At 43.0% G+C, this 21,501-nt stretch overlaps 1 protein-coding gene across 7 annotated transcripts in view; it reads left to right on the top strand.

The window, feature by feature from the left end:
* ENOX1 (ecto-NOX disulfide-thiol exchanger 1) overlaps positions 1–21,501 on the top strand; it is a 365,143-nt gene that overhangs the window by 137,409 nt on the left and 206,233 nt on the right. Inside the window, exon 1 of one of the 7 annotated variants that reach the window (XM_085059313.1) lies at positions 15,218–15,455. The exons of the other annotated variants lie outside the window; for them this stretch is intronic. The gene's annotated coding sequence lies outside the window, so the exon portion shown is untranslated. Of the gene's footprint in view, positions 1–15,217; positions 15,456–21,501 lie in introns of those variants that run through there. 7 annotated transcript variants of the gene reach the window in all.

Here is a 21,501-nt window from a genome sequence, read left to right as displayed (position 1 = left end):
TATGCCTGTTTCAAAATATCTTCTAGTCATATAATCTTCACAGTCTCTTTCTCTAATATATACAGTCACAAAATCACAGAATCTGGTGGAGGCTGGAAGCACCTCTGAGATAATGCAGTCCAGCCCCTCTACCCAAAACAAGGCTATGTCCAGTCATGTTTTGAATATCTACTAGGATGAAGACTCTAAGACCTCTCTGAGCTACCTGTGCCAGTGTTCAACCACCCATATAGTAAAAAGGTGTGGGGTTTTTTTCAGGTAGAATTTCTTTTGTTTCAGTCTGGGCCCTTTGCCTCTTATCCCATTTCTTGGTGCCACTAAGAAGAGTCTGGCTCTGTTTTCTTTACCTGCCTCAGATATTTGTACACATGGTGGATATAAGATCCCCTTGAGCCTTGTCTTCTCTAGATTGAAAAGTCCCAGCTATCCTCACAAGCTAGATGCTCCATTCCCTTCATCATCTTTGTGGCCTTTTCCTGGACACACTTCAGCAAGTCCATGTCTGTGCAGACCCCAGAACTGGATATGATCAGTCACACAAGAGAGAAAACAGTTGAATGCTTCAGACTTACCTATTTAAAGCATTTTTTAATCTTTTCATCTTAATTGTGTGTGATGGAGGTTTACATTTACTTATCTGGCCTGGTGTGGAGAGAAGGAGGACCTCGTCCAGTGCTGCAGTAAAGAGAGACAGCTTCAAAATTAGTTTAGGTCCCTCAGGGCAATGTCCCATTGGATTCTGAAACTCTCTAGGAAGGGTGATTCTACAGCCATTCTAGGTCCTTATGCCATTGCTGTGTCACTCTCATCAGAGATAATATTTTCTGTGTCCATCTGTAATTTCCCTGGGTACAACTTGTAATTGCTGGCTTTTGTCTTTTCACTGTGGGCTCCAAGAAGGGTGTGGCTTCACCCTTGTTCTAACCCAGCTCCTCCAGCCTCTCCTTATGTGCCAAGTGCTCCACCTTCTGCTGTCATAGCTGCTTTCTACTGTACTCACTGCCAATATCTTTCTTGCACTGTAAGCCTCAAAGCTGGACACATCATCCCAGATGTGTCCTCATGAGGGCTGAGTAGAAGGGAACAACCACTTTCCTTGGTCTGAAAGCTGACCCACTTAATGCTTGACCATGTAATGTGTGTTTGCACGCACTGTGTCCTCCAGTTTGTATTGCTTGAAATTTCTTTTTTTACTATGCTGCCTTAGTTTTGGTCTCTCTAAAGTTTTTCTCAAAACTCTCAGCTGATAAATGAAAGTTATCTGCAGCTTTCACTATCTTGCAGCCCTTCCCACACACATGCTTTTCTCTTCTGTCACGTACTTATGGAATGTCATAAGACAAGAGGAAATCTCAAAGGAACTGTTAATTTTCTGTTTCCAAGATGGAAGCTATCAATTAAACATTATTCCTTTCTTCTGTGTCCTGCCCATTTTTCATCTATGACATTATCCTTCATTCATTCATGGCTGATTAGTTCCTGTATTAGCTTCCTGTGTAACAACTCATCAGAGACCTGTTGGAGGTTGTCTGCTGCATTACTGTGGGATCTCAGCCATAGACAAAGAAAATATACTTTTTCTAGTAGCTGCTGCACAAACAGATAAAGAAAAGTTTGCAACCATCTGAAAGAGCTCCATTTTGAGATTAAATGTTGTTCTGCATATCTCAATCTGTTCCTGGTTACTTTGGGAAGAGACTTCATGTGTTGTTTCTCAAAGTTTCTGATGTTGTGTGTGTCCTTTCTTAAAAAATTAGCCTTAACAAAAAGACATCGCAGACAGCCACTTGAGGCCAGCTCAAGCATATCTGGTGGTAGGATATTTTGGGGCCAGAAGGTATTTCTGGGGAGAGGTTGCAGGGCTGCCACTAAGTAGTGTTTTATAGAGACTTTCTCACAAATGTGACAAAGAGTCTCAAGAGACACTACAAAGTTGGCAAGTGATAAGTAGAAGCAGGGACTGTGGACTGTTCAGGTGTGAGAGTTGACCTTTGGATGCTGAATAAAATGAGCAATAAGGTGGAAGAGTCCTTGAAAGAGAAGGCCAGTTGATTGTTTGATATGAAAGGGAAAAGGAGCCAGGAAAATGAGTGAAAAGAAAGCCAGGCTAGGGAATGATCTCTGCAGCAGCATTGTGGATCAATACACCATCAGGGCACGAATGAGTTTGTCAGTGGCCAGGAAAAGGATGTTGGAGTAATTGAGACATGAGGTGATGAGAGCCCAGATAAGGATTTAACAGCAGGACTGGGTGTGAGAGGTGCATCTGAGATATGCTAATTGGAAGGAATCTGCAAAATCTTTGGTACGTCTACAGCAGGCAGGGCTCTGACTGCAGCACTGCAGTTGATGGGGATCAGCCTGAAGATGTTTCTCTCCAGTCAGCTCAGTAACCAGAAACAGTGAAGGAAGGTGCTGTGACATGGGCTTTGATGTGGGCTGGCTGTTCTCAAAAGGGCTATTGTGAGTTCAGTTGTGGCTGCCACTGGATTTCAGTACTTTTTTGCTCATGTGCTCCACACCTCTTGAGGGGAGAAGCTTCTAAGCTCTAAAAAATTGTTCCTTTCTTTTTTTTTTTTCCTTTGAGCTCTTTGGCCCCTGTGCACATGAGTACTTGAAGGTTCCAATTCGTAGGGTTTGGCAGCTTCTCAGATCTCATTGTTTCCTGCACATCCCCTTTCTTTCTCTTGATACCAAAGTCTCTAGCATGACACTGGTAAAATCTGAAGAAAACGGAAAAATTATGTATGTTTTCAAATTCTGGAAGAAGAATTTGGCCAGTTGAATAACTGTATGCAGGAAATTAAAAAGCAAGGCCCAGACAACCTCATCTCCCCAAGGCAAACAAAAAAATCAACCAAAAACATTGCCAAAGGTGGAAAAACTGATCTCAGTCCTGCAGGATGTTAGATTGGGAGGCAGCGGGGAGGAAGCACAGTATAACACAGACACTATTTCCTAGTAGCTGTAATTTAGCTCCAAGTCTTCTTTCCAAGTCACTTATCTCATTAAAATCTGTCGCATGCCCTTTCCTGAGGCCCATTTGGGGCATTTTCACATGAGCAGCACAGTGCTTTGAGGGGAGACACAAGCCTGCCCGCATCGAAGTAGGAGCTCTGCAAATGACTTGAAGTCATTTGGCTTCAAGATGCACAGGGCTGAGCTTTACCCACCACGCCAGCTGAAATCATGATCCTCATGAGCCTCTCTCAAGGAGCAACAAAAGATGATAAATAAGGCCTTGAGGTTAATACTTGGTTTTGTTTACAGGGACATAGGAATTATTTTACATTCTGCACATATGTGATGCACCTGCTAAACATAAGGATTCTTACTAAGGTAGAAACTTGAGACGTATGAGTAAGACAATGGATTACTCGTAGGGAAAATCAGAGTTTAGAAATTCTTTGTGACATCTGCCATGCATTGTTTTTTCAAAGAAGTCTGAAAACTTTGGATTAACCTTGGTAGTTTAACTACAGTTTCTAGGGAGCTGCAATAAAGCTTATGCCCTAATACCTTTTAAAGTGAGCAAGTGGAAAAAAAAAATCCTTTGGAGCAGAGGGATGCAGCAGCATGAGAAATGTCGCCTGTGACATTTAAGCTCAATTTAATCTTCTGTGACACTAGTAACATTTGTTGGTGACTTAGGGGAGAGGATGTTTGCAGTGGTGGGTGGGATCACAGATGTCATCTGATTTTAAGGTTAGTGAACCCGCTTTTCGTGATGCTGACAGGGAGTTTTTTACTGAAGCACAGAATTCCTGGTAATGCATAGATTGTCATTTGTATGTTTTAGTCCAGTGTGGCTGATGCAGTATGTGTTTTGCAATACTGCTCAGCTACATGTGAAAATTTTGTTCAGGGCAATTCCCTCTCACATGCAGTGATAACCAGATCTCCTGCTTGTTCAATTCTTTATCCATGACCTGTTTCTCTGATACATGTCAGTGAAAACTAGATAGAGAACAGCAAACAAATTTTCTCATTAATACTTGCCAGAGTATATGTCCTATAAGAAACACAATTAAACACATTTCTAATCCCTGAGCCATGCATTCTGCAAGCCTGATGCAATTTCAGCTGATAATATAAATGGATTGTAATGAAATACACATGTAGCCAAGGCATGGCTTTCTGCTATACAAACAAACAGACCCCAGCTCCCAGTTTTAGGGAGATGATGTTTGGTGTTTCTGCTTTAATATATTGTTTCTACATTGCTTTTTACATTTATTTTCTGCCCTACAGTTCTGCAGCTCTGCAATACATGTGGGCTTCACTCTCAACCCTGACATTTTCATTTTTTAAAGCTAAGACTCAGCAGCATTTGATTTTGTCCAAAGTCTTAAAGAATAAGAAAAAAAGAAGGAAAGGGAAACCTAAACCAAATCCAGGATGAAGTCTGATGAACTCTTTGCAATGTATTATTTCAAATAGAAGAATCAGATGTCATCACGTGGGATTATTTTTCTTAAACTCTGACAGCTTTACATGTAAGGGAAGAATTAAATTTCATTCTGCTAGGCTTACCCTAAGCCATTTCATTTAGCAAGCTAGCAAAAACAAGTGTATATGGTTGGCTTACACATGCACACATTTTGATGACTGGATTATGTCATTTATTTGCTATGCTGCTTTTAGTAAAACGTGTGTTTGTTGTACTGCTTTTGATATTTTGATTGGGTTTGATATTTTGTTAACAAGAAAAAACGGAAAGAGTGGGTAAAGCTTTTAGTTCTGTTTGGGAACTGATGTGCTGTCTCAGTTTTGAGTTGCTCTGGGGGAATTAATTGGTGTCTGCTGGAACTGAGCCCAAAAGTATCTTTTAAATTACACCAGTACATTACCTGTTCTTTGCTAGCTGGAGTCCCAGCAGGACTTGGCATGGCATGTCCATCTGGCTGTACCTCCAGCACTGCTGCCGTGGGAATCTCCTCAGTGCCTCTTGCAGGGCAGTGTCTCCTAAGGGTGTCCCTGTTGCATTACCCTGTATCTTTAGTTAGTCTAAAGAAGCCAGAAATGGAGTGGGAGTCTGCTGTAGGTATCTTCGGAGAAAAAAACAGTTTTTCACACCTCTTCCTCCTTCTTCTGTCTACATCTCTTTTGGGGTCTGCTGTAAGGACAATAAAGGTGACTTTTCAGAGGAATCTGACTCTTAAAGAAGTGAACCCAGTGCAGGCACTCTGAATAAAGGTGGCAGTATGTTCATGGCTGAGGGCCATTTTCCAATCTAAAGGAAACAAATATAAACATTAAAAGCCAAGCATGACTTAAACCAAACCAAAACAAAAAACATCTGCAAAACCCACGAGACTGCCAGATTGCAAAAAGTCCTTATATTTTGAGTCCATGCTCACGAGCCAGTGAATTATGTTGAAGAGTATAAAGCCCAGAAACTTCTTTTTAATAATAACCATGGGCTTTTGTCTACTGGAATAGATAACAGCATCACAGATTTACCAAATGGTCAATTCTTAAATTGGTTTAATGCCTTGGTAAGGAAAGGCTGGAACCTGTATTCCATACTTTAAAAACAGAGTTGAAATTAATGTGTAAAACTGTAACTATGTTAACAAGGGCCCCAAACTGTGTTAACAAGAGCCATATAGTCCCAGGGAGGCAAATTAAAACCCTGCAGTGCAAGGGCTGGAGAGTTGGACCTTTCCTGTGTATTAAGAAATCTGTTACATTTTGATGTGATTTTTTTGAATTAATGAAAAGCGGACGGATAATTGCTTCAGAAAAAGCCATTTATTGTCGTGCCTTGGTAACAGAGTGGGTACATGCTAAAGGTTCAGGTTTGCAGGATTGCAGCTGCTACATGTCAGACCCATCTGGGGTGGTCACTGCATGCTTGGAGCCACTGAACTCCAGTTGTGGTAAAGGCTTTTAAAAATCGCACTCAGCAAGCTCTGCTATGTCCTCTCCCAGACACAACCCTGTGAGCTTGGGCACAGATAATAAATATATCAGTCATTGAGACATTTGAAGCAGGACTTGGCCATTATGCAGCTGATTGCATAGAGATGGAACATGAATGCAGACATGGATCCTGCTGACAGGCTTGAATGACACAAGGTAAGACCCCAGCAAATCCTGGAGCCTTGTGGTTTTAGTCAATGGTTCTCCCCAAAATGCTGAGAGCAGGTGTGTAATTGAAGGCACATGATCCAGTACAGTGAGTACAGAGTTCCTGTTCTCCAGAAATTGTGTCAGGGGAGTAAAAACAGCAAAGAGCTGCATTTCCCTCCTTACCAACACAGCAGAGTGTGGTCAGGACACAAAGCAAATGTGACACAATTGCAAGAAGCAAACCATCTCTGCCCAAGGTTGATCCAGTTTGCATGACCAGTTGCAGTTCCCTCTCCAGCACAGTCCAGGGCAGAGGCATAGCTCTGCTGGTGCAGGCACATAATGGCAAGGACTGAGCTCACCCAAACATCTCCTCTGGCTCTGCTGCTCCCTTTCAGTCAGGTTTCATCTGTGCTTCCCACATGCACCTAACCAGAGCTGAGGAGCTGCCCACAAATCCCCAGCTCTGACTGTGGGCTTGCATCCTGTAGGAATCCAGCAACAATTCCAAATGTCTCTGAGAGGTTGTTCTAGATGAAGAAGGTGGTACAGTTTTATCCTCTTTGCAGGAGTTTGTATTTTTGGTAAGAATCCTTTTCTTTTAGTATTTTTTTTTGGTCTTTCTCTCCTCTATCCCTCATTCCTGCCTAAGCTGAAAGAAGCCACATTATATCTGAGTTCTACTCTGCAGAGCATGGATTTGAAATTAGCAGAATGAGTTAGTCCATCCCTAGTTTATTAAAAACTGTTTTTCTGCGACTGATAAGGAAACCAATTAAAAGCCATGAAGTCTATTTTCATAATAATGCTACATGGGGCACTTCATAAATTGAAGATTCACCATGCAAAGAAAAAGTGATATATTGTAGTTTAATCAAATGAGTCCAGAATTCTTTAACGAGTAGGGTAGTGACTTTTTTTCCCACTTGTTTTGTATTTTGTCTTTAATTCTTGCTCCTTATTTAAACAAACTTCCTGCACAGAGCCAGGAGGCACTGCAACAGCTGTTCTGTAGACTGAAAGCGATGGGACATTTGCTTGAGGACATGGCAGAAGAGGGTCAATTGTATGCAGTGAACAAATAATTTATTAGGTTGGCCTAATTTCTTCTTTGTCATTTATCTGTGAACAGATCATAATTTGAGCAGTGCTGTTTGTGTTTCAGAGTTTGACACATGGAAACATAAATAAACAAATGTGACTGCTGAATTTCTCATGAACTTAATTCACTTATACAACTAGATATTCAAGCATATTGGTTTTGCTCTTTAATTGGATATATGGATAATGGTTTCAGTCTCCTAGCTGAATAGGAGTTACTGACCTCTGGGATAAATTAATGTGCAAAAATAAAAATGTATTTTCTATAAGGTTTCTGTAGAATCATTTTAGAATTCCAGGCATAGAATTATTTTCTAAAGGTTTGGGGAATGGGAAGTGGACTGGAAAGAATTTAGCAAAATAAAAAAAAATAGTCAAAATAAGTTTATTTCCCCACTTTAGATAAATACGTGAAGAACATTTGTTATTTTGACAATTTCTATTAGGGATTTAGCCATCTTAGTCAGCAGATATGATCACTTCTTTACAGCAGTTTTAAAGTTAGAAACAAGAGGGTTTTATTGATACTGTGTGTAAACAGTGTTATAATTTTCACTCATGTCTAAATGTCGTGTGCATATTAAGTGCCTATTCTTGTAGCAATAAACATGGTTTAGTAAAATTTATATTTTGATGTGCATGGAAGTAAATCAGCAGAAGATTGGATGAACTGAAATGTGTAAACTTTTCTAGCTGAAAGAACTGAATTACTGAAATGCAAAACTAGTTACCTGCTTCATTAAGAACTATGAGTACAGACGATTTCTATGAAAAAAATGATGGGAAGCAATTGGCTGGAGAGTGATTGCAGGAGATAGTGTCGGTGCTAATTGACTTGTTCAGGATGTACACAAAATCGGATTTGCCAATCACATGTGCTTTTTGTAAATGATAACATTATGGCAATTAAAGGATAAATCACTTTTCCATGATGTTGCTGTATTAACTTAAAGTGATCATCTGGGTTTAATTCAGATCTGAGAAGAAACAATTTATTTTAAAATGTTACCTTTCAAGTCTTATTTCTTCGTGCACTCTCTGAGTGCCTTTTGTCTGCTGTATATTGACAGTTCTCATGCTCAGACTGCTGATCCTAAGGGTGTTCATATAAACAGATGTTCCTCATATCCTGTCTGGGTTGTTTTTTTTCCCTTTCTTTATAGAAGTCATAATTCTACTGTATGTAGTGCTGTAGACATTTTCATGGTAGAAAGCAACAGTGTCTTTCATAAATGCCGTTTCCCATGATAGACCAAAAAGCGTGCGGATCCCACGGTGATGGATGTTCATTGGAGGCAGCCTGGGCTGCAAGAGGAAGAAACAGAGACATGAGACACCAAGGCAGTGTCTCACGAGGGAAGGACATAGTTAACCTTAGGGGGAAACAGCCTAAAATGTAAAAATGAACTTACTAAGAGATACTTGACCCAGTAGGTCGGAGAGAAAAGTGAAATTCTCTTTTGTAAAGGTTTTGGTTTTTTTCTTTTTTTTTTACCCTGCACTTCAGCTATTTCACTTTCAATTTGCTGAATTTCCTCTGCACACAGAGCAATTATTTCTCTCATGTCTACATGACGGACCAGGAGGGCTTAGCTAAAAGGGAGGCTTCTCCTTGGCTTCAGAGCCTGAGGGTCTGCTGTGCAGGCTAGTGCTGAGAACTTCACGCTGTTAGCTGCGGGGAAAAGGGGTCTGCAAACTCCAAATCAAAAGATCACTCACACTGAGCAGGAATCACAGAACTCTCTCCTTGGAAGTGGGCTGGGGATTGATGGATTTTTGGAAAACTTTTTGCTTTACTCTTGCAGCAGGTGAAGGAGTGATGGATTTTGTTTTAACCCAGCCCCATAGCATGAGAGAAAATAGAATTATGTTGAACTGGCTACAGAAAAAAAAAAGCCTCAGAGTTTGCTACAAATAGATAAAATGTTTCTCACAGTTTGTAAGAATTACAGTGAAAAATGAACTGCAACATGGAGACAGCATGACTTCTGTTTATAAATATTTGTATTTCATGCTGCGAATTCCTTCAGCTGAGTAGATGCCTTTAAAAATGTCTGGAGATTAGAGAATCTGGCTCCAGAAAAGTTAATATAAAGGATTAAATGTACTAGAATTTAATTCTTCTTGACACGGGATGGAGCAGAATTGCCCATTGGACAGCTGTTCAAGGAGTGTCCGTGTCGTTCTTGAGCCTGGTGCCCCCTGAACCCATGCTCAGAGGTTGACACCGTATTTTGCAAGCTGCTCATTAACACTTGCCTTTGTCACCCTGGATTGGTGAGCCATACAATGAGCTAAACTGGCTGCAGGATGAACAAGTGTTTTTACAAGCCTATTTATTTCAGTAATTCAAGTTCTCAAACAGCAGGGGGAAAAGACCCAAAAAACATTGACATTGCATCATTTTTCCAAACTGTTGACCAAACCACATGTTCTCATCTTCAATAATGTGTTTTTACTGACTTTTCATTCATTTTCTCTCTTTCCTTCATCCTTCTCCTCTTTTCCTGCCAAGCCCCCCTGCCAGGCTTGGAGAGTCTTCTTCCCCCTTCTCCTCCCAGCTTGTATCCATTTTGCACATTCTCCTTCTGATGTTCTTCTCCTAAACATTACTTATTTCCTCAAGTTCTGTTAATAGGATGTTACAGAAACTGAGCAGTATAGACTATAATATATCCAGTGCTTTACACTGTATGTCAAAACTGGTTGCAGATAGCTGTTAAAATCATTTGCCTTTCCTGTCTTACCTCCACTGGAATAGATGGCAGTAGTTTCATTGGCTTTGATGAGGAGATACCTGATTATTTGACTGTTTTCAAACATGCCCAGGGGTCTCAGTAGGAGACATCTTCCAGAAAGGTTCAGATTCCAGCCCAAACCCTGAGCTCACACCTGGGGGTTTCAATAGGATGGGAAAGGGAAAGTTCAGCTACCCAGAAATCCTCCCTATAAATAGTGATGAGGGAGCTGTGGGGTGCTTTGCTGTGTTAAAAGATACTACTTTAATGTGGAAAATGCAATGAGACAGAAACCGATTTTTTTAAAACATGTATTTGGAAGTGTCAAGCACCTGAGAACATGATGCTGAGTAGTGAATTGCTTTATCAATATTTTGATGGACATGAAGCCTGCATAGAAGGAGAAAAGTACAGAGTAGAGGTAGCTTTTGTGCCTCTGTGGTTTATTTTGAAGGATTTCCAGTCATTCTAGCAATCTCACCATCTCCTGGCATCTCTGGGTGTGCCCTGACAATCTTTGTGCTGCAGTAAGATCAAGCCATGTAGGTCAGAGCTGATAGTTGTGTTGGCAGCTCACAGTGCAAGGGCAGCCTGATGAGGGGTCCTTTGCATCTGGCTCAAGGCAAAGTGAGTTCAGGACCCACAAGGAGCACTATCTACAGTTGAGTATTGAAATGTTTGTCTCTGTTCAGGAATTTATCTTAATATTGTTGAATTGTATGCTCAGCCTGAACTAGAAATGTCTACCATACTGAATAGAAGACTCTTGATTGTGCTGAGAAGTTATCTGTCTTTGTTCTCTTCAAAAATGTTTTGTTAGCAGAGTCACTTCTCAGAGCTGAGCAATGCCAGACAAGGAAGCCAGTGTGCACTTTGCTGATGGAGCAGTGATCCTTGTTTGCACTTCTTAGACCTAGAAGGTTTGGTGGTCACTGGCAAACGTGTACAACCTCCTTCTGCCATGAGCAGGCATGGCTATCCTTGTTCTTGGGTAAGGAACTAAAAAGTGGCTCTCCAATATGTTGATGTGCCATGACCCTGCTCTGTCTGTACTGTAATATCTGTCTCACCCTTGGAATTGATGTGTTTGGACTGGCATTCCAACGCTGAAGAAACAACTGGGACCTTCCAGAGATGAGAAAATTATGTAGATTCATAAAATATTTAGTTTACAATTAACACATGAAAACACGGTGTGTATTCCTGTTACTTGACACCAGTGAGATGTCATGTGGAGGAAATAAATCTAGGACAAGATTACAATTTTTTTTTTTTTTTAATTTTGGATTTTCACTTCAGAAGATACTTTTCCTTTAAGGTTGCAATACAAATTTTATTTTTCGATGTATCTTGGGGTTCAATCACTGTTTTCCTTTTTGACGTGCTTTGCCTGTTACACTCCCCTCAGAATGCCACAGTATTTGTCTTCTGAAGCTTGTTCCCAGCCTGTGAAAAAAATTTATGTCTTTGTGTATATAGTGGATTTGATCTGTCCTTTAATCTGTACTGCTTCTTAGAGCAGACTGCAGAGGAGGTGGAGATGGAAAAAGGTGTGGTGCCAATGAGCTGCCTCCTCACTAGGCACTATGCCTGTAGGTGACCCTCTCCATCCTGATCCTGCCTGCAAACAGATGGTGCCAGCACAGGACTGGATCTGTCCAAGGAAATGACACAAATCCATTTCAGCTCTGGTGAGGAAGAGGAGGTCAGAGACACATTCCCACAGATTTTACTAAGGAGAAAAATTATCATTGTGTGTGGGGTTCTCTGCTTCTGGCTACTATGTTGTTGCAGCAGTCTCATCGGAAGACTGTTAGGTGTTTTCACATTTTTTTGATGTGTCTGAAGTGAAAACTAACTTTTCCCTTTTCTCCATTTTAGAGAAAAATTCAGAAAACACCCTACACAAAAAAGTCCAAAATTACATTCTTCTGAATAATTTTCAGTGATCTGCAGATTTTTGTCACACAGTTGCTGTTAAAGTCTGCATTCAAAATGTTTCTCCAGAGAACACTCTCAGGGTGCGATATGGTTAAATGCTAAGTAAAAATTAGGAACATTTTGAATATCTGCTTGAGAAATTTAATTATGTCATGATTCAAAATTTGTAGGCTTCGGTATCTGTAAGAATGCTACTTAATTTCCTGGAAATGCTATTAGACTTATGCTCCGATCAGCTGGAATATTTTATTCATAATCATGTGGCACTCAGTGCCCATAATTAACAATTGTGTGTCAATTTGTCAAGCACCATAAAAGACAAATGGGAAGGCAAACTGTACTCTCACTTTTGCTTTTTCAGCAAATATTTTTCATTATAAATCCCATTTTCCAGAGGAGTTCCTGAGATTACTTTGGTATTTTAGTCATTTAAAAACAAACAGTAGCCAGTTTGCAATTACTTTTCTTCCTGACTGGAAACTCTTCTAGATACAATATTGCAGTTTATCCTGTGGTTCGTCAATAACAGAGAGGAATGTTCCTTCTGTAGGCCGTCAGAAATATCTGTCAGGTGACTAAATTGTCCTTTTCAGTTTTGGGTAAGTGCTGATCTGGTGTGCTGCCTCTGCTCCTGCTCTGTCCCACACGGCGTTGCAAGGTGCTCAACTGCTCATAAAATCAGGGCCTGCTCCCTTTATCTTTTGTTTCCCCTTTCCTCTTTCATTTCCCAATTCATTGCCAGTGATGGTAACTATGTGAGTTAGTACATTACATAGTACCATAACTATGTAATGATCATCTTACTAATTGCTGAGTACCTTGACAGTAAATCACCATCCAATATCTGAAGGATGATAATTAAAATGAACAAACAAAATCTATTGATGATTCCAGCACCAGTTGCACACACCCTGCTAGTGGCTGTTATCACACCAGTTTTCTTCAGAAGGTAAAAATACTCCTGTTCTGTGTAGCCAAAAATCAGACTTCAGCAGAGGGAAGTATTGAAAGGGTTAAGGCATTTATTCTAACACACTTCACGAGACAGTCTTATGTAAGTATAATTCATAGAATATATGGACACTCTACAGACCTCTGGATTTCTATCTTGCCTGCTGAGTCTTCCCATCTCAATACACATCTGTAGTTCTGTGGGGAACAAGTTTGGAAGCAGAGCTTAGCAATTTTCTGTATTCATTTTGTATACCCATCATATTTTTTTGTCAGAAATCTCAGTGCAGAAATGCTGGTTTAGAAGCAGGGATTAGCTTTTCCTTATTTATAGCAGGTAATACTCCTGTAGGATCTATACACATAATAAATGTAAGCCAACAAATAAACAAAACCTCCTGAAAATTGTGAAAAATAAGTAGTTTGTGCATTTTCTAACACTGTGGAGTTTTGGTTTTTTTTTTGGTTTTTTTTCAATTTGTTTTTCTAACCTACTGGTGTTCATTGGTTATCCCATAGAACTTCCAGTCACAGCTGTTGCTGGTCACCAGGCACAGTGGCACGAAATGGAAAGACTGACAGTTCTGCTTCCACTGACAAGACTAATATCATGCTGATCCTGGCTGGTCACCCTGCATAACTATTTTTTATGCCTATAAAACAAAGACATTATGGAAGAACCTATATTATGAGGGGGGAAAAAAGGAGGAAGTTCTTTCAAGGCTACTCAAGTGCCTTGAAAGTGAGGTTTAAGTCATAGCAACTGAATTTAAATCATTGCAATGGAAGACCAAGGGATTTATGTGGGATTTTTTTTCTTTACTACGTTTAAGTTTTATGTATGACTTGCAGTCAATTGCTGAACCAGAAAGCAAATGCAGCAGAAGGGGCAGGAGGATGGGAGCAAATTATTCTTGACTCTGAAATGGTGGACCTCAGCCCTGTTTTGAAAGAACCACTTGCTGGGCATGGAGTAGCCATGATTGCAAGGCTCTCTCTGACTAAAGGTGCCTTTTGAATATGCTGTTACATAAGTGCCACATACTGGCTCATTCTGTGGATTCTTTTCTCACTAGGAACCATACTAAAACTTTTAAGAGGTTTATGAAACGGGTATTAGACAGAAATATTTTTTCTAAATGGGATTAAGTCCAAGATTCCGTCTTTAAAGATCCCTTACATTCCTTAAACTACCACAGTCCATTTCCCATGTGTCTATACCCACATTTATTTTCTTAACACTCTTCTTTAAAATTATTGGTGAAAACTTGACTTATATTATTGATCTCTTTTTTTTTATTTTTTTAAATCATTCTGGTGTACTTCCCCTTCTATTTCAAATGTCTTTGACTTCTCTACTCTCTCTTTTGCTTTTCACATAGAATTTAAATACTGTGCCAACAAACCACTGAAGTAAAAGCTTATATTTTGATGTGATGATATTCCCTAGTGCATTTGACCCACTATTCACAATAAAGCCTTACTCCTTGCTAGATGACTCACATCAGGAAACAACTTTTTGTAATAGATACATTTTGTGTAAATATTAAATGCCACCTCTGTATTAAAAAGATCAGTTGTTCATGACAGAGCACTGACCTATATTTTTCAACAGGCAAGCTTGTCAGTGTAGTACTACAGTTGAGATTTAAACAATATCATCTTGAAAACTTCATTTGGAGCATCCCCCATTGTAATCACATATCTCTTTTTATGCTTCTGGTGATGGATCCATGCATTTGAGGTAGGTCTTCGGAGAACTGTGCAGCTATAGATATTGAAGTTGATCTTCAGAGTCTTCTAGTTTAATGACAGACAGGGTGGTAGCTGTGAAATGCCATAAGCATCTGGCAGCAGGGCAGATGACCACATAGTGGTTTCAATCTACCTTGCAGTGTAAATGGGCTTCATCACATGAAATACAAATAGCACTTATCAAAACCCTCTGAGACTATGTGTTCTTTCCCCCCCCCCATATTTAGAAAATACTGATTTTCTCTTTGCCCGAGATTTAGGAAAGGACATTGAAAACTAGGTCTTAGCATCTTCTTTCAGAAGTGAGATGAAAGAACAGATTTGGGATAGAGGGCTTGAACCCTCTCTTGGTGCATGGAGTTCAGGAACATACAGTTTCTTGACAGAGGCATCTTTTTAGAAGTCTTTAATATCTTTTCCTTCCACTTTTCCCATTGGAAGGCTGATTCCAAACCCAATTAATGGCTAGGAACTTTATTTGCATTCCTAGCCTAAATATATTCACGAACAACCTTTATCCATTTGTTTTGTGACACCATTACCTTTTATCTTGAATAGTTCTTTATTAATAATTAATAGAGTATTAATTAATATTTAATAGAGAGCAAACATATCCTCCCTTACCTTTCCCCTTAGCCGTTTCACTTCATTTTGCTAGACTAAACAATCTAAGCTCCTCTAATCTCCCTTGAAGAAAAGAAAGTTCTCTCCAAATTGGTTTTTGCAAGACTTTTTCTACACCTGGTCTATTTTCATTTATGATGACAATGGCCAAACTCCAGCTTGCAAAATGCATGTGCTCATAAGCTCTTGCAATGTGTCTCTTTTGCCGACTTTTCAGTGTTAGTGCTGCTGCCCAAAAATGCAAGAGGAGTGTTTTGCCAGCACTACAAGGTAAGAAAATGGAATGAATAGGCACAGGATCAATGTACAATGCTGTTTTGGTTTGAAAACAAACCAGTGGGAGATCACAAGTCAAGATTGAAATTAAAAATAAGTGAAATAATACAAGGAAAAGCACTGACAAAGTCAGATACAACCTAACACCCTGTTAGGGTGGTAGTAGCAGTCCAACTGAAGTAGTCCAGTTGAAGCGGTGATCCTGTGAAGGTCTAGTTTCCAGCTGAAGATCCAGTGTAGCTCTCGTCCTCTGGGAACCCAGTAGACAGGGCTAGCTCAGGCAGTTCCAAGGCCAGGTTATATCCACGTGGGAACACCTGGCTCCTCCCTCCTGGGCAGAGCATCTCACAATGGGATGAGATAAGTCCATGAGTCACACGGTGGGTCCCTGATGGCCCATTGCCTGTCATGCGGGGTGGGTCATTAGCAAGTGATAATAGCTAACGGATGGCCTATTGCCTGTCATCCGGAGTGGTTGATAGCAGCTAATGGCCCACAGCTGGTGGTAATAGAATACTTAACTACATCAATATTGCAACCTAGGACATTATCCACCCCTTATTCTATTACCATCTACACAGTTCTCACTTAAGATAAGGTCTCCTTGTGGGACACAACGGGTTTCTCCATCTGCCTGCATCACCCACCAAGTATAACCAGGTCCTTGGGCAAAAACCACTCCACGGATGGGTTTGCCTTTCCCTGAGGTGGGAGTAATCCAAACAGTCTTTCCTAAAAAACCTCTTACGTGTACCACAGGGACTTTATCTCCATCCACTGTGTGCAAAGGTTCGGACTCGGCAGGACCGGCTCGATTGATAGAACCCCTTGTGTTAACCAGCCAGGTGGCCTTTGCTAAGTTCAGTTCCCAATTTTTGAAGGTTCCCCCGCCAAGTGCCTTCAAAGTTGTCTTAAGTAGTCCGTTGCACCGTTCAACTTTCCCGGCAGCTGGTGCGTGATAGGGGATGTGGTATATCCATTCAATTCCGTGTTCTCTAGCCCAGGTGCTTATGAGGCCATTCTTGAAATGGGTTCCATTGTCAGACTCAATTCTCTCAGGGGTACCATGTCTCCACAGGACTTGCTTTTCCAGACCCAAGATGGTGTTCCGGGCAGTAGCATGAGGCACAGTGTAGGTCTCTAACCATCCCGTGGTTGCTTCCACCATGGTCAACACGTAGCGCTTTCCTTGGCGGGTTTGGGGAAGTGTGATGTAGTCAACTTGCCATACTTCCCTATACCTGTACTTTGACCATCGTCCACCATACCACAGAGGCTTCACCCGCTTGGCCTGTTTGATTGCAGCGCAAGTCTCACAGCTGTGGATGACCTGTGAGATGTTGTCCATGGTCAAGTCCACCCCTCGGTCACGAGCCCACCTGTATGTCGTATCTCTCCCTTGATGACCAGAGGCATCATGGGCCCAACGAGCTAGAAATAATTCTCCTTTGTGCTGCCAGTCCAGATCCACCTGTGACACTTCCACCTTGGCAGCTCGGTCCACCTGCTCGTTGTTACGATGCTCTTCATTAGCCCGACTCTTAGGTATATGTGCATCCACATGTCGAACTTTCACAGTCAGCTTTTCTGCCCGGGCGGCGATGTCCTGCCAAATCTCAGCGGCCCCGATGGGTTTTCCTCTGCGCTGCCAGTTAGCCTTTCTCCAGCGATCTAACCATCCCCACAGTGCATTGGCTACCATCCAGGAGTCGGTGTAGAGATAGAGCCTTGGCCATTTCTCTCGTTCAGCAATATCCAAAGCCAGCTGGATGGCTTTAAGCTCTGCAACCTGACTCGATCCACCTTGTCCCTCGGTAGCCTGTACAGCTTGTCGTGTGGGGCTCCATACTGCAGCTTTCCATTTCCGATCTGCGCCTACAATTCGGCAGGAACCATCGGTGAAGTGGGCATAGCGTCTTTCACTCTCCGGCAGCTCGTTATACGGGGGTGCTTCCTCGGCACGTGCTACTTGCTCCTCTGCTTCTTCTGAAGATAATTTAAAAGTCTCACCTTCAGGCCAGTTTGTTATAATTTCCAGAATCCCAGGGCGATTCGGGTTTCCAATACGGGCGCGCTGTGTGATGAGGGCAATCCATTTGCTCCACGGGGCATCAGTGGCATGGTGGGTAGAGGGAACCCTTCCCTTGAACATCCACCCCAGCACTGGCAGTCGGGGTGCAAGGAGAAGTTGTGTTTCTGTGCCGATCACCTCTGAGGCGGCTTGGACTCCTTCGTAAGCTGCCAAGATTTCTTTCTCGGTGGGAGTGTAGTTGACTTCAGACCCTCTGTAACTTCGACTCCAGAATCCCAGTGGTCGACCTCGGGTCTCACCAGGCACCTTCTGCCAAAGGCTCCAGGACAGACCATGGCTCCCGGCTGCAGAGTAAAGCACATTCTTTACCTCTGGTCCTGTCCTGACTGGGCCAAGTGCTACCGCATGAGCGATCTCCTGTTTGATCTGGGTGAAGGCTTGCTGCTGTTCAGGGCCCCAGTGGAAATCGTTCTTCTTGCGGGTTATGAGGTAGAGAGGACTCACGATCTGGCTGTACTCAGGGATGTGCATTCTCCAAAAGCCTATGGCGCCTAGGAAGGCTTGTGTCTCCTTCTTGTTGGTTGGTGGAGACATCGCGATGATCTTATTGATGACCTCAGAAGGAATCTGACGCCGTCCATCTTGCCACTTTACTCCCAGGAACTGGATCTCTCTGGCGGGTCCCTTGACTTTACTCTTCTTGATGGCGAAACCGGCTTCCAGGAGAATTCTGATGATTTTCTCTCCTTTCCCAAATACTTCTGTGGCTGTGTCCCCCCACACAATGATGTCATCAATGTACTGCAGATGTTCTGGAGCCTCACCCTTTTCCAGTGCAGCCTGGATCAGTCCATGGCAGATGGTGGGACTGTGCTTCCACCCCTGGGGCAGTCGGTTCCACGTGTACTGCACACCTCTCCAGGTGAAAGCAAACTGAGGCCTGCACTCTGCTGCCAGAGGAATGGAGAAAAAGGCATTGGCAATATCAATGGTCGCATACCACTTTGCTGCCTTGGATTCCAGCTCATACTGAAGTTCCAACATGTCCCGTACAGCAGCACTCAGTGGTGGTGTGACTTCATTCAGGCCACGGTAATCCACCGTCAGTCTCCATTCTTCACTGGACTTACGCACCGGCCATATGGGGCTGTTAAAGGGTGAGTGAGCCTTGCTGACCACCCCTTGGCTCTCCAGTTCCCGAATCATCTTATGGATGGGGGCCACAGAGTCTCTGTCAGTGCGGTATTGCCGGCGGTGCACTGTAGCTGTAGCAATTGGTACACGCTGGTCTTCAATTCTCAGTAGTCCCACAGCAGATGGGTTGTCTGAGAGACCAGGCAGGGTATTCAGTTGTCTTATGTCTTCTGTCTCTACGGCTGCTATCCCAAAAGCCCAGCGATGTCCCTTCGGGTCCTTGAAATATCCACTCCTGAGATAGTCTATGCCGAGGATGCATGGGGCGTCTGGACCAGTCACAATGGGGTGTTTCTGCCACTCGTTCCCAGTTAAACTCACTTCAGCTTCCAGTACAGTCAGCTGCTGGGATCCTCCTGTCACCCCAGAAATAGAAATGGATTCGGTGCCCACATACCTGGATGGCATCAGGGTGCACTGAGCGCCGGTGTCAACCAAAGCCGTGTATCTTTGTGGGTCAGACGTGCCAGGCCATCGGATCCACACAGTCCAATAGATCCGATTATCCCTTTCCTCTACCTGGCTAGAGGCAGGGCTCCTCTAATCCTGTTTTTGGTGCACGATGTTCTTCTCCTGTAAATGTGTTCCTGAGGTCCCTTCAAGAGGATCAGTCAAATTATCACTTCCATTCTGTCGGGGGTTCTGTCCACAAGAGACTGGGGCAGTGTTGTACCTAGATGAGCCTCCTGACGTGGATGTTTCTGTTTTCAATTCACGTACCCGGGCTGCTAAGGAGGAGGTGGGTTTCCTATCCCACTTCCTCATGTCTTCCCCATGCTCCTGAAGGAAAAACCAGAGGTCACGTCGTGGAGTTTGTTTTCTTTCCCTGGCTGGAGTACGTCTGCTCCTGATGGCAGAGACTCTGGTTGGTTTCGGTGTGGCATGAAAAAATCCTTCTTTGAGCTCTTTCTTTAGTTTCTGGAGGCTCTCTTCAATTAAGCTCTGGACTTGCGCGGCCAGGTTTGTTTCTACCGATGAGACCTGGGTGCGTAGTGGAGCGGTGACAGTGTCCTCGTAAATTCTCAGTTTGTTTGTTAACACACCTACCTGGTCTTCACCTTCCCTCCACTGCAATGTTGCCAGGTAACGAGAGTATATCTCTGGTCCGAGCCGTGCGAATCTTAGCCACATTTGTGAAGTGCACCGGACATTATCTGGGCTCTTGGGGAATCTCTCGTTGTCTGAGAAAACGATCTCTAGCACGGCCAATTCCCTCAGGCATCGGATACCTTGTTCTATTGTGTTCCATTTTCTTTGGTGCATCTGGAGGTCTTCTTTGCAGAGGTATCTGTCCCGTACACTCGCCAGCAATCTCCGCCAGAGGCTGAGAGTTTCCTGGGTTTTCCCAATCCCCTGGTCAATGACCACATCCTGAGACAGGGATCCCAGTTGCCTGGCCTCACTTCCATCCAGAATGGTGTCATTAGCGGCGGCATCCCAGATGCGGAGCAGCCAGGTTAAGATGGACTCGTTTGCCTGCCGGGTGAATTCCCTCCGTAGGTCCCGCAGCTCCCCCAGGGACAGAGAGCGAGTGATGATCTCCGGTTCTGTCTCTTCTGCTTGGTGAGATGGTCCTGCTGCATCCTCATCAGTCGCTGTGCGGACTGATTTGCTCTTGGATTTCTTTTTCTGGACGGGGGCAACCACTACTGGCTTTGGCTGCTCTGATTCAGTAATGGTCTGTGTTGAGACATTGACTGCTCCTTTGGTTCCTTTCCTCTTAGTGGCAGTTTGCGTGGACATGGTGCCTGCTGACTTGTTTCTTTTCTCCTCCTCTTCAAGAAGACGCTGTACCACACCAAGTATTGTTCTGATCTTCAGCAAGATGTACACGATGCTGATCAAAGAAAACAGAACTGACAAAAAGATTATGCCATCCTTAGCATCCAGAGGGAACTCAATATTTTCAAAAACGGCCGTGCCTGACCTGAAAGGCTGGAAGAAACCGCTCTCTCCTCCTAGCCCCAGAGGGTGGGTGCGATTGCTGAGCAGGTCCCAGACGAAGCAGCTCAGGTTAGGCCAGGCAGACAAAGTCGAGTATATATAACGAATGGTGTTCATCGCCTCACAGGTAACCATGCCATAGGCATAATAAACCAATAGAGCAATTCTCATGCCGTTCCCTGGTCGCAACAGGAGCAATATGACAGGCAGATAGTATCCCATTTGAGGAAAAATATAGAGAGCGAGATACAGTACCCATATAGATAAGCTGAGCATCATGGTGCTAGGATTTCTGAGTTTCCCCAGGTTGTGCCCCACATTGGGCGCCAAAATATGTATTGGTTTGAAAACAAACCAGTGAGAGATCACAAGTCAAGACTGAAATTAAAAAATAAGTGAAATAATACAAGGAAAAGCACTGACAAAGTCAGATACAACCTAACACCCTGTTAGGGTGGTAGTAGCAGTTCAACTGAAGTAGTCCAGTTGAAGCGGTGATCTTGTGAAGGTCTAGTCTCCAGCTGAAGATCCAGTGGTAGCTCTGGTCTTCTGGGAACCCAGTAGACAGGGCTAGCTCAGGCAGTTCCAAGGCCAGGTTATATCCAAGTGGGAACACCTGGCTCCTCCCTCCTCAGCAGAGCATCTCACAATGGGATGAGATAAGTCCATGAGTCACACGGTGGGTCCCTGATGGCCCATTGCCTGTCATGCGGGGTGGCTTATTAGCAAGTGATAATAGCTAACGGATGGCCTATTGTCTGTCATCTGGAGTGGGTGATAGCAGCTAATGGCCCACAGCTGGTGGTAATAGAATACTTAACTACATCAATATTGCAATTTAGGACAATTCTCTACACTGTAGAGGGAGCT

This window comes from Lichenostomus cassidix, chromosome 1 (genome assembly GCF_008360975.1).
Source record: "Lichenostomus cassidix isolate B80296 chromosome 1, HeHo_3.0, whole genome shotgun sequence".
Taxonomy (NCBI): Eukaryota; Metazoa; Chordata; class Aves; order Passeriformes; family Meliphagidae; genus Lichenostomus; species Lichenostomus cassidix.
This window is presented reverse-complemented; position numbering and strand designations above follow the sequence as displayed.